Source organism: Panthera uncia, chromosome D4 (assembly GCF_023721935.1).
Source record: "Panthera uncia isolate 11264 chromosome D4, Puncia_PCG_1.0, whole genome shotgun sequence".
In the NCBI taxonomy this organism is placed as follows: domain Eukaryota; kingdom Metazoa; phylum Chordata; class Mammalia; order Carnivora; family Felidae; genus Panthera; species Panthera uncia.
Window position 1 is genome coordinate 14,123,082 of NC_064807.1, and position 13,244 is coordinate 14,136,325.

General features: G+C 37.4%; 1 protein-coding gene across 2 annotated transcripts in view; it reads right to left on the reverse strand.

Moving 5' to 3' along the window:
- The window catches only part of ABHD17B (abhydrolase domain containing 17B, depalmitoylase), a 53,318-nt gene that overhangs the window by 36,393 nt on the left and 3,681 nt on the right, over nt 1-13,244 (reverse strand). The window lies entirely within an intron of this gene.

Consider the following 13,244-nt stretch of genomic DNA (forward strand, 5'->3'; position numbering starts at 1 on the left):
CTTCTTGTAACCTTGTTATATAGGATATGAAATCATCTAGCAAAGAAACTACTTCCTAAGACATAAAACCTCTAACAATGTCAAGGGCTGGAAAAAATCATGAGCTTCTCCTTACAGTGAGGAAGAAATGTCAACTATCATTTATTTTAAAAATCAGAAGAACATATAAAAGTATACACAATGACTACTGTGAATTTAACTACGTATCAGGTTTCATCCTCCCGCCTTTAAAATTTTTTTTTTCCATAACTGGTCTGTGGTATAGTATAAAGAACTCTAGTCTATGAATGAGAAAGGCTGGATTCTATTCCCTACTCTGACACTAACTAGCTCTGAGACATTAAGGAAGTCCCTTTTCCCTGGATCTCAGCCTCCTTATCTCTAACATCAAAGGCTTGAATTCAATGGCACTTAAATTACATTCTAGGATACAGGCCTCTTAATCTTGAATGTAAGTATAAAGTAGCTAAGAACGACTAATGGAGTAAGTGTCTGAATATAATGGGAACAAAGTAATAATTTATTCATTCCAAAAGGTTTTTTGGACTCTTGGACTTTCCTCTTATTAAATGTACCTAGGGTCTTATCTTTTTTTCTCTGACAGTTACCTTTTCCCTTAGTTTCTTTAGCTTTTATCTTCTACTTTAACATTTTGTCCAAAAACTCCTTTTTTTAAGAAAAAACATTTTTTAATGTTTTTATTCAGTTTTTGGGAGAGACGGGGGGGGGGGGGGGGGAAGAGAGACATGGAGGGAGAGAGAGACAGAGTGTGAGCAGGGGAGGGGCAGAGAGAGACAGATTCTGAGGCAGACCCCAGGTTCTGAGCTGCCAGCACAGGCTGGAACTGTCCACGGGACTGGAACTCACGAACCACAATATCATGACCTGAGCCCAAGTCGGATGCTCCACCACTCACTCAACCAACTGAGCCACCCAGGCGGCCCCCCAAAGACTCCTTTTTGAAAGAAAAGAAATTTCTAATGCCTTGTTTTGATGACATTCTTCTCTATTATTGGACAGACTGAAAATGGAAGTGGTCCAAATCAGCATTTATGTATTAAACATTAATTCTCAAAAGAATAGGCTCTTTCACTAGGCCAGTTCTGAGATAACCTCTTAAAAATGTTTATTCGGTGAAGGAGTGAAACTTCAGTTATTTACATTAAGTCAGTGTTACCCTACCATTTATTCAATAAAGCAGTAGAGCAGATATAAATCTGTTTTGGCAAATAAGAAGCAAAACCAAACCAAATGACATGATGGTTTTGATCCACAGAGTGGATGAGAGTAGAATTTCAACTGTCCCTCCAAATATTCATTTTGAAAAAGGTATTTTTATCAACCATGTGGAAAAAAGAACAACAGAACTGCATGATAAGCAGCATGTAAGTATATTCCTCCTATTAGTCTATCAGTCCCTTCTCCATCTATATAATTTCTATGTTTAGTGGGGATACAGGGAGGGATTATGGCACTTATGAGGTCAAGAGTAGTATTCCTGAACAACATCATTGCCCCTCTTTACACAGACTGTAACAAGTCGGTCAGTCCTCACTAATATGGCCTTCAGTCGGTCTACCAACAGTCTGGCCATCTATACACGCTGCCATCTCCACCACTTCCTTTTCCTCTTCCTGCCAGCTGCGTTTCCTTAGCTATACGCATCAGTAAGTACAGATTTGAAGAAACACCACTACTCCTAGAAAATGTGTAATCACCACTTGTCACCCTCACTTGTGCTTAATACCTTTCCTATCTCAACAAATCAACATTTTGTCAATGTTTCTTCAAACATGAAAATTTTACCTTTTGTGTACATCTTCTTAAGGAGTACATAACAAGAACTAGAATAATTACTTCAAAAAAAAAGTTTACATGCCTAATTAAAGAAAACAACAGCACACCTGATCAATTGAGAGTCAATTTAAATTCTTTCAGACTTTTGGTAAATCATTTAATGGCTCTGAGGTTTTTTTCTTCAGTTGAAAACATGGCAACTAGTTTCATGTTCATTCAAGTCTCTTTTTATCCTAAATTCATGTGTTCTTTTGTAAATTGGTAGTCAATATATTAAACGCATTATAATGAATGATACGTATAATTTATTAGTAATAAATCAACGCTCTTTTCATCTTATAAAAAATTAAGTACTTGTAGAACATGGGGTAGATTTTAAGCTTCAGAAATCAAACATAGGTATCAATAATTAGGAGAAACTTTGTGAAGTTAGAACTGAGACCAGGATGTGATTTCCAAAAGCAGAGAAAAAACTCTCCGGGGTGAGAGAATAATACAGGTAAGAGTACGATCATAAGAAAGAACTAAAGCAAAGGGTGCATAGTAGAAAGGAGGGGGAAAAAACTGGAAAAGGGAAGAATTAGATAAATGAAAACATTTTAAAAACTTAAAATTTAGAAACAAATCTCTGTTCAACAATGTATAGAAACGACTGTAGTTCTTTACACATGCATTAGACAGAATGATACAGTCATTTAGGCAACTGCATAAAAGCCTACATACCGATGACTTAAGCGGAGCACAGTGACTTGGTAACTATGGTACTGCTGAAGAATTACATTTTTTTATAATGTTTATTTTTGAACTAGAGAGAGTGTGAGCGGGGAAGGGACAGAGAGGAGAGAGACAGAAGATCCAAAGTTCTGTACTGACAGCAGAGAGCCCAATGTGGGGCTCAAAAATCATGAATCGTGAGGTCATGACCTGAGCCAAAGTCAGATGCTTAACTGACTGAGCCACCCAGGCACGCCAAGAATTTATTTAAATTTTAAGATTTCAAATTTAAGATTTTCAAAAAGACGCCTCAAAAAGGCACATATTTCAACCTACTACATGGTGGCATGTGAAACACACTATTAGGAAGGTAGAAAATCAACAAATGGTTATCATATTGCAAAATATATAAACCACATCCTTCAGTTAAATATCAACACTTGAGTACATTTAAAATTTTTTTTAATGTTTATTTGAGACACACACACACACACACACACACACACACACACACAGAATGTGAAGCAGGCTCCAGGTTCTGAGCTGTCAGCACAAAGCTCCAAGCAGAGCTTGAACCCACAAACTGTGAGATCATGCCCTGAGCTGAAGTCGGACACTCATCCGACTGAGCCACCCAGGTGCCCCAACACTTGACTACATTTAAAAGTAATGTTTCTTCACATTAGTAATACATATATCTACTCTGCAAAATAAAGATAATCTTGATTTACTGGATGTTTCTGTTAATAAAAATTTCATCTTGTATTTTTTTTTAAAGAGGCAAGTAGCAAAGAAACAAGTGAATATTCCAGACTTATTTCCTTTTAGAGACAATTTCTACACGACATCTACAAAGTCTTAGTCAAAGCTGACAGAGAACAACATTTCTGATGCTTAATGCCAAGTAATGCAACTAGAGAAGAGGAACAGAGGCTTGCAAAAAAACCGCTGGAGCAAATCTTTGATATCTGATTTGAGAAGTATCCCAATAGCTAGTTTTTTGGTGATCTACATGTGTAGTATACCTCTGGTGTAAATACTTGTTAGGATGAAAGAGAAAGCAAGCATTAAAGATGGGTAGTCCATTCATCCTTCATTAACTGGGTTACATACCAATCAGGTTGTAGTTATAATTTTATTTAAAATGAATTCTTATATCCCTAAGTGTGTCAATTTTTTTTTTTTCAACGTTTTTTATTTATTTTTGGGACAGAGAGAGACAGAGCATGAACGGGGGAGGGGCAGAGAGAGAGGGAGACACAGAATCGGAAACAGGCTCCAGGCTCCGAGCCATCAGCCCAGAGCCTGACGCGGGGCTCGAACTCACTGACCGCGAGATCGTGGCCTGGCTGAAGTCGGACGCTTAACCGACTGCGCCACCCAGGCGCCCCTAAGTGTGTCAATTTTAATGAGAGAGCTGGAGCTTTCCAGCAAGAATATTTTATTTTATTAAATCTCTATTTATTTATTTATTTATTTACTTATTTATTTATTTAGAGAAACAGAGAGAGCAAGCGAGCATGAACAGGGAAGGGGCAGAGGGGAAGGGGGAACAGAGGATTTGAAGTCGGCTCCTCGCTGACAGCAGACAGCCTGATGAGGGGCTTGAACTCATGAACCGCAAGATCAGGACCCAAGTCAGATGCTTAACTGAGTGAGTCACCCGGGCACCCCAAGAATATTTTATTATATTGAATCCCAAAGGAAAAGGAAGCTTTTCCTTTGTAATCTGCCTGGATTTTTTTGGCATCATATCCTATGTTCACATATCTTTCTTTATACAACTAAATACAGTTCTCTTCCCCTCACTGCCCCCACAGAAAGAGAAATCTGATTGTACATTCTATTAATAATACCAAGAATACAAAAATAGTCTCTAAATAGGACTTTCCAAAAAAAGGAAACCTATGGAGCATTACTAAATACAAGTCAAAACAGCATCAAATAGCAAGAAGTTTACACTGGCCTCCATAGCTTAAAGTAAAAATACAAAAAAGAGAGTTCAATGGAGAAGTCATTCAATTTCTATTATCCTTAACTGTGGATAAGACACACAATTCTCTTCATTAAGTTACTTTTCTATGCTTTACTACAGTTCCCAGCTTTCGCAAATGAAAGGACTGACCAGGGTTATGTAGAATAAGACAACAGAAGGAATTCAAAATGTGTGAGTAAACAAACAAATGGAAAGTATTTGAGAGTAACTGTGAATTTCTCCCATATGTTCTCCAAATCTACAATTTCTTTTCTATACAGCCTACAAGGTGATAACCTGCTTAGGAACTCTTCTATGGCTTCCTTCAGTACTTCCAAGAAAATCTTACTTCTCCACAGGTTCTTCTTTTTTTTTTTTTTAATTTTTTAATGTCTATTTTTAATCTTTATTTATTTTTGAGAGAGAGACAGAGTGTGAGCAGGGGAGGAGGAGGAGAGAGAGAGAGAGAGAGACACACACACACAGACACAGAATCCGAAGCAGGCTCCAGGCCCCGAGCTTGAACTCATGAACCATGAGATCATAATCTGAGCCGAAAAGTCGGACGCTCAACCGACTGAGCCACCCCGTCGCCCCTCCACAGGTTCTTAAAGACCTTACGGGATCAGGCCTCTGTTAGCTTTTCCAAATTTATTTTGATACCTCTCCTTTCATCACTTATGGTTGTGGATGCTCTCCTCACTTTCCGTTTCTTTAAAAGCATGAAAGTTGTTTCCACTTCAGGATTTGCACACTCTCTACCTGATTTCTCATTATTCCAATCTCAAATGCCCCCTTTTCAGAGAGATCTTGTCAACCCCAAATGTAAGTTAGGTTATTCCTTTTCATAGCACCCAGTTCTTTTCCATTTCAGTTGAAAACTGTGGTCCCTGTCGTGTATTCACCTGTGGGCTTACTCGATAAATGCCTATGGCCTTTACTATGAGGTCAGTGACCATGTGTTTTCTCTAGCACTACATAGGAAGTACCTGATCAATAACAATCTAAATGAAAAAGAGTAAAGAAAATAAGAACTTACAGTTATACCTAAAGACCTGATAGAATATAAACTGAGTTCATGCTAAATATAATCAAAATAGATTTTATTTTGTTGTTTTGAACCAGGATTCACAACACTAATGTAACTTATGGCTTGAATCTTTCTGGAAATCATGATGATTAGCAAACTGTATTTCTATTTACACTGCACTCTATGCATTAAAACACCTTTTGATATATTTAAAATCCTTAAGAGAGGCAGTTAAATAAACAGACCATTAAGTTGAGGACAATTACTGCACATACAAATTACTAATTTGCCAGCTAAAGATGTTTTATCTGGCCAATTCCCAGATGCAACACAGCAAATCAATTTCCTGATTATAAAGCTGTAATATTTTTATATATCAAGTTATATCATGAGTGTCTTTTGAAAATGTTGGGAAATACTTTATCTAAAGGATTATTTGATGGCTGGCCAAAAAGAAAAAAAGTTGAAATGCTTCCCAATTGATTAATTTGGGAGGCCACTGTAAAGAGGCTAGTACTCATGAATTATTTTGAAGAGATAATTTAAGTTTCCTTTTGGCAAAAATGGAACAACATTCTGTTACGTTTGAGGGTTTCTTTTGATATAAAATGTGTGCTAACAAGAAGGATTTACATCTTGAAGCATTCATTTTTTTAAAACCGTTTGTTTATTTATTTATTGAGAGAGAGGCAGAGAGAGAGAGAAGACAGAGAATCCCAAGCAGGTTTTGCACGGTCAGCACAGAGCCCAATGTGGGGCACGATTCCATGAAGTGAACTGTGAGATCATGATGTGAACTGTACTCAAGAGTTGGACACTGAAGTATTCATTTTTAAATTGTTCAGGCATTTAAAATAAATGATTTGTTCCTGTAGCCCCCAGGTGCAGCATATTGTCTTTAAATGCTAAGGTACCAAGCAATGCCCTAACACACCCATAAAAACAGCAAGTTTATCTTTAAAGGCGACTTGCCTTGTATCTACTTAGGGTAGTCAACTGACAGCTGCCGAAGGCCTCAGGTGGCAGAGACTACCCTCACTCAAATTTGAAAGTAGACTATCCAGTGACCAGGATACCCAGACGGTAAGAAGCCGAGTCCTTCCCTTTTCCTTTTTTAGCATCAACATCAGGGAATATCAGCAAATGTCTTGCTAACCATGTCCATACCCTTCAGGACCTAGGGGAGGAGAATACTGGCAAGAATGGCGGCTATAAGCCTCTGAACCTTGATTTTTTTTCTGTATTACTCTAATTGCTTTCCAGTATTATTAAAGGCAGAAGCAGAACTTCAGATTTAAAGAACATGGAGCCTACTTAGCTCTGTTCTTCACTTTGGTAGGAACCCCCAAAAATGTGTTCATTAAAGATGTGCTGTTACAGCTGACTAGGCAATAGCTACATTTCTATAAGCAAATAAGTTTATGCATACAGGAGAATATTCCCAAACCAGGACAAGGTAAGAGAGTAAGCGGTGGTATGTTAGAGCAGTTTGATGCCCTATTTCTAAAAACAGTTGGGGACACCTGGCTGGCCTGGTCCGTGCAGCATTCAACCCTTGATCTCAGGGTTGAAAGTTCAAGCCCCATCCCATGTTGGGTGTACAGATTACATAAAAATAAAATCTTAAAAAGAATAATAAAAACAATTGGATTTACAATGACTTTTGGCAATTTTAAAAATAAGTCATAATAAACAAAACCCAGAAGTATCTAGTAAGTTAACAAAAGGAAATAGTTCATGAATTAATGCTGTGTATTTCTGAGTTGCTTCAGTTTAAAATTTTGTTAATTTCTTAGAAATTTGGTAATGAGGAATAACTTTACTGCGAAACAAAATATGAAAGAGTTTCTAACAAGGGAAAAATACAATATTTAGTTTTTCTTTTTTAACATAAGTGTTCAGCTATAACAATTGAAGTTTGTTATACAACAGTAACAATGTACTATATTTTTGTGTATAAAATTGTCATCTCAGAAGTCTTTCAGGAAGGGTTGTTTGAGGACTGGTACTGGTATATGATAAAGTTATCATTCTTTGGAGAAATGAGAAAAACTAAGGACAAGAGTAGTGGGCTTAATGATTTTAAAGGTTTCCCTTCCATTTGGACATTATGTCCTTTCTATTTTTGTTAAAATACACATTGTTGTGAAAAAGAAAACTTATGTAAAAAATTGTAACAGGCACTAATGTCAAAAAATTTTTTTGAAGTAATTTCAAAACTTAAATTGGTAGCCTCTTCTTGTTCTTTCCTTTTTGGGGAAATTTGACCCTAAAAAAAAAAAAAAAGTTTTAGTACTAAGCTTTAGATTTAGACATAAATGCAATCAACCCACACCTTAGTTACCTTAAGTTTAATTCACCCGAACCCATGGGTTTAAATAGTATTTTGGTCTTTTGTCTTCCAGTCTTTTTTTTTTTTTAAGTTTATTTATTTTTGACAGGCAGAGAGAGAGTAAGTGTGAGCCTGGGAGGGACAGAGAGAGAGGGAGACACAGAATCAGAAGTGGACTCCAGGCTCTGAGCTGTCAGCACAGAGCCCGACGCAGGACTTGAACTCACGAACTGAGATCATGACCTGAGCCGAAGTCAGACACTCAACTGAGCCACCCAGGCGCCCCTGTCTTCCAGTCTTTTTATCTCAATCATACCCGTGGCTTTAACTACTTCTTACACAGTAACAAGGCCTAAATCTAAAAACTTAAATCTTTAGCACAGACATCTCCCCTAAGCTACAGACCCTGAACATTTCCATCTGTATAGCCCTCTCCTCCCTTTCCCTTTCTTCATTCCTCTCGTTCAGTCAAGGCCCATCATCTCCTATGTATCTCTCTCCACTCCCTCAGCCACATCTTCGCTCAATCACTTTAAAAAAATTTTTTTAATGTTTATTTTTTTAATGTTTATTTACTGGGAGAGGAGAGAGAGAGAGAGAGAGAGAGAGAGAGAGAGAGAGAGAGAGAGGCAGGCGGGGAGGGGGAGGTGGGGACGGACAGAGAGGGAGACACAGAATCCGAAGCAAGCTCCAGGCTCTGAGCTGTCAGCACAGAGCCTGATGTGCGGCTCAAACTCACAAAGGGTGAGATCATGACCTGAGCTGATGTCAGACGCCAACAGACTGAGCCACCTAGGTGCCCCTTTGCTCAATCACTTTTCATTTAACATTAGAAAATCACTCACTAAAATCTATCTCATATCCCTCTAATCCACACTCTATACTGATGCCAGGTGATGTTACTTTTTTGTTTAACATCTTTCAATGGGCCCTACAAGCCTTCTTGAATAAATTCTTTAGTATGTCATACAGCATTTCCTCATCCTGTTTTCCCAGTCTCTAGCCTTATGTCTGAGCATTTCCCTATTCATCCGTTCTACTGAACATCATACTATTCCTTAATGACAGACCTGTTCTTTCTTCCCTCTATGGCTTTGTGCATACTGTTTCTTTTCTGTTGGCTGATTCCACCCCCCGACCCCACCAACTCAATCACTTCCCCTACAAATAAATGAAACAACTTTTACTGTTTTAAAGCCCCTGTTTAAGTTTTACTCCTTTCCCTAGGGGGAAAAAATCTCCCTTGAACAATGTTCATGCTGACAGATAGATTCTCTTCGGTGAAACTTTCTGAGTGTGCATATGCATGTATCAAGTCATGAAGCAAAATGTCTTTCTTATGTATTCTAACAAAAAAATTGAAAACCATTACCCTAGAGGATTATACCTGAATGTCCTTAATGTATAATTTTAAAAAGTTATTCTCACTCTTAATAACTTTACTGCCCTAAATCTTTATTAATAAAAAGCAACATTAAAATCTGTTAAAAAGCTCTGAACAAAATGTACTTGTAGTACATTTCATTTCCGCTATAAGCTTGCCCAAACCAGTTACCAAATAACTGATATGCAGAGAATATATACCTTTGGGGTTGGGGATGGCTAAGCTACAGAGTAAAAAATTAAAGTATCTAGGTCACAGTCAGTGGATAGTATTTTTGGGAAAGGTTTATTAGAGGAATTATTTCCATTGATTTTAACTTAAAAACACATTTAAGAACAATCTAAATTCAGAAGCATAACAAGTTTAGTGCAAGTGATAAAATGATAATGTCTTCTATTTTTGTTCCTAGAGGCATTCTTGTTTCACTCTGGGTTTGTTGAGATGAGAACATATACTTGCTTACTACACCAAGTTAATGAGGTTATTTTCAACCCCCTTTCTTCTTCACCCTGACCTATACTAAGCATATACTTATTACCCTAATCCTATTCTTTTAATGTGACTACCTCTTAAAAATAAATGTTTCATAATCTAAGACAACCATAATGTTTGAATTTCTTTAGCAGTATGTATTTTTAAGAGTAAAGACCTCTATTGCCAGTTCTTTTTGTTGTCATTATTTATTTTGAGAGAGTGAAAGCACAAGCAGGGCAGAGGGACAGAGAGAGGACAGAGAATCCCCAAGGAGGCTCTGCGCTGCCAGCACGGAGCCCTAAGCAGGGCTTGATCCCACGAACAGTGAGATCATGATCCGAGCTGAAATCAAGAGTTGGATGCCTAACCTACCGAGCCACCCAAGTGCCAATTCTAATAACGCATCCTTAGATACTACGAGAAGCTTCATGGAAGAAAACTGAAAATAAAGTCATAGCTAGAATATTGTTTGTGTCCTAATGATTTTCCAAAGGCCACGGTTTAACAATATAACATAAGCTACATATTTTTGCTTTTATACAGTCAGTTTTAGCAATGTTGTAGAAAGGAAAAAAAAGGAGCACAGGGAAAATGTAACCAAATGTAATCAGATTTCATCCAAATTCTCCCTGAATTTCTGTGTCATTTATACCATTTAGCAGCTTCAATTCTTTCCAAGTGCAAGAGGATACATACCCACTGCCTCCATCACAAAGATGGTACGTGGTGATCAATGAGCTAATGCCTGTAATACAATTTGAAGCTCTAGCACAAAGACATTATAAATACAAAACACTTTCTCAACCAAGCTGAGAGGATTTTCACATATAAAAAGGGTTACAGGTAGTTTACAAATGAATGTATGTTAATAAAATATATTATGACACTGACTTGTTCTTCCCATTTGTATTTCAGAATAGGTGGGATAAAATTTATCAGCTGGTAAAACAGATAATTACATGGTGATAAATGCTATGAAACTAGAGTACAGAGTGCCATATGAGAACCAGGTGGGGGCAAGAGGTAGGTGTTTTCACTTGTTATCTCCTCTCATCTTAATAATACTTTTCTCAGGTTATCATCCTTTGATACAGGAGGGAATCAAGGCTTCAGTTAATTTGTCCAAGTTCACACAACTTATTAAGTGGCAGAACCAGGGATACATGTTTAACCTGAAGACTATATTCTGTCCATTCTTCCAAGATTTTGCTAGTATCTGCATGGCTATTGCCCTGGCTGCACATTTCTGCTCGTGCTCCCCTTCTCAGTGAAGCTTACCCTAACCACCTTATTTAATGTGTCAAACTGCCTCCTTTTGATTTCTCCTTACCTTTCACTACTTTTTCTTTAGAAGTACTTATCACTTTCTAAATATTAGATATTTAAAAATTTTTGTATATTCCCTATGGTCCTCTGCTAGGTGGCAAGCCCTAGGAAGCTAGGGATCTTTGCTTGTTTACAGATGTACCCCCAAAATCTGTAATAGAAACTAATACACAACAGACACTAACCTAATTTCCCTTTACCACTTTTCACCTTTCACTGTATCCAAGAACTTGTGTAACCATTCTCACTTCCAATTCTAGGGAAAACAAAATAGTTAAGAGCTATATCTGAGCCAAATTAACATTAAAATAATATTTAAATTTAGTCTAAAATTGTTTAAAAATTAGGGTCATAAATAACCATTAAAAAAATTCTAGCCCAAATACAAAGTGATGAAAACACATGTAAAACAAACCAAAGTGTGTAGGGTGTAAATGACGATGAAAGATCAGTATTTAATGAATGCCTGCTCACTTTCTATGATGCTTCAGAAGCTTAATGTAAGACAGAATGGAACATGGGAATTAGAGTACTCTACAGCAGTGGTTCCCAAAACTTAAGAATTTCAAAAACCAGTTAAATTTTTATTTTTTATTTAAAAAAATTTTTTAATGTTTAATTTATTCTTGAGAGAGAGAGAGAGACAGACAGAGCATGAGCAGGGGAGGGGCAGAGAGGGAGACACAGAATCCGAAGCTGACTCCAGGCTGTGAACTGTCAGCACAGAGCCCAACACAAGGCTTGAACCCACGAAACTGTGAGATCGTGACCTGAGCCAAAGTTGGATGTCAACCGACTGAGCCACCCAGGCACCCCTAAATTTTTTAAAAGTTGGAATGGTAGAGTTCCCAAATTTTAATTTTGCCACAAAAGTTATTAAAAACTAAATACAATCTACTATCACTCATTTCATCAGAACACATTAGCATAAGCAATGACATAATTTCACTATGGAGAGTAGTGATTTTATTGAGTAAATTTAGGTTCACAAACACCTCATATAAAAATAGTCCCATGTGAATTTAAGATCTAAATATGGAGATGTAAAACTTTAAAAAGGTGTATTAGAATATTTATAACCTCAGGATAGAAAATAATTCCTTTTAAGAGAAAAGGCACAATCATAAAAAAAAATATTTGGGGGCTCCTCCTGGTTGGCTCAGTTGGTAGACCATGGGGTCGCTGAGTTGAGTTCCAGCCCAACGTCAGGTGTAGAGATTACTTAAATAAATAAATCTTTTTTAAAAAATAATATATTTGACTAGAATTAAGAATGTTTAGTCACAGGGGCGCCTGGGTGACTGTCGGTTAAGCGTCTGACCCCCGGTTTCAGTTCAGGTCATGATCTCACGGCTTTCGTGGGTTCCAGTCCCGCATCAGGCTCTGTGCTGACAGTAGGAGCCTACTGGGGATTTTCTCTCTCCAAGTAAATAAATAAAACTTAAAAAACCCAAGTAAACAATTCACAGAAAAGGAACATGAATGGAAAAAAAAATGGCCAAAAAATAAATGAAAGTGTTCTCAACTACAGGACTAACTGGTGACATGCAAACGAAAACTGTAGTGGGGTACCTCTTCATATACTCCTCAGAATGGCAAACCATAAGGAGTCTAATAAAGTTATCTGGAAGGTGAGAATATAGACCCTCTCATCCATTACTGATAGAAACACTTGAGAGAAAACTGGTAGTTATCCAATAAAGTTGAAGCTACTCCTACCCTTTGTTCTAGCACTCTACCGTTAGATTTACATCTCAGGGCAACCTTCCTCAATGGGGGCTTTTTAGTTGTTTAACAAATGGGGGGCACTACTGAACAGCTGCCAGGGACACCAGGCACTCTTGGTGCATACAGATAATAATGCTGCCCCATGTCTTGTGACTTTTGAATATTCTGCTTGACACTCATTTAAGGGGATGAGGAGGGGGTGGGGGAAATAAGGTCAGATATTTATAAACAGGACTTAACACAAAGTATATTTGTATTGCTTTAACATGGATGAAGATTTTAAAGAATGTGACCAGTATATAAAGAGAGAAGACCGCACTTTTATTTTTGTCCAAACTTTACCAAAAATAGTTACTTCAGAAACTCATTTATCAATGATAGTACCACCATCGGTACTTAATCCCATTCAACACACCTATCGTAATTTGCATCAGCAGCTTACTCTATTCATGGTGATACTAACATGGATGCAAAGTATCTGGGT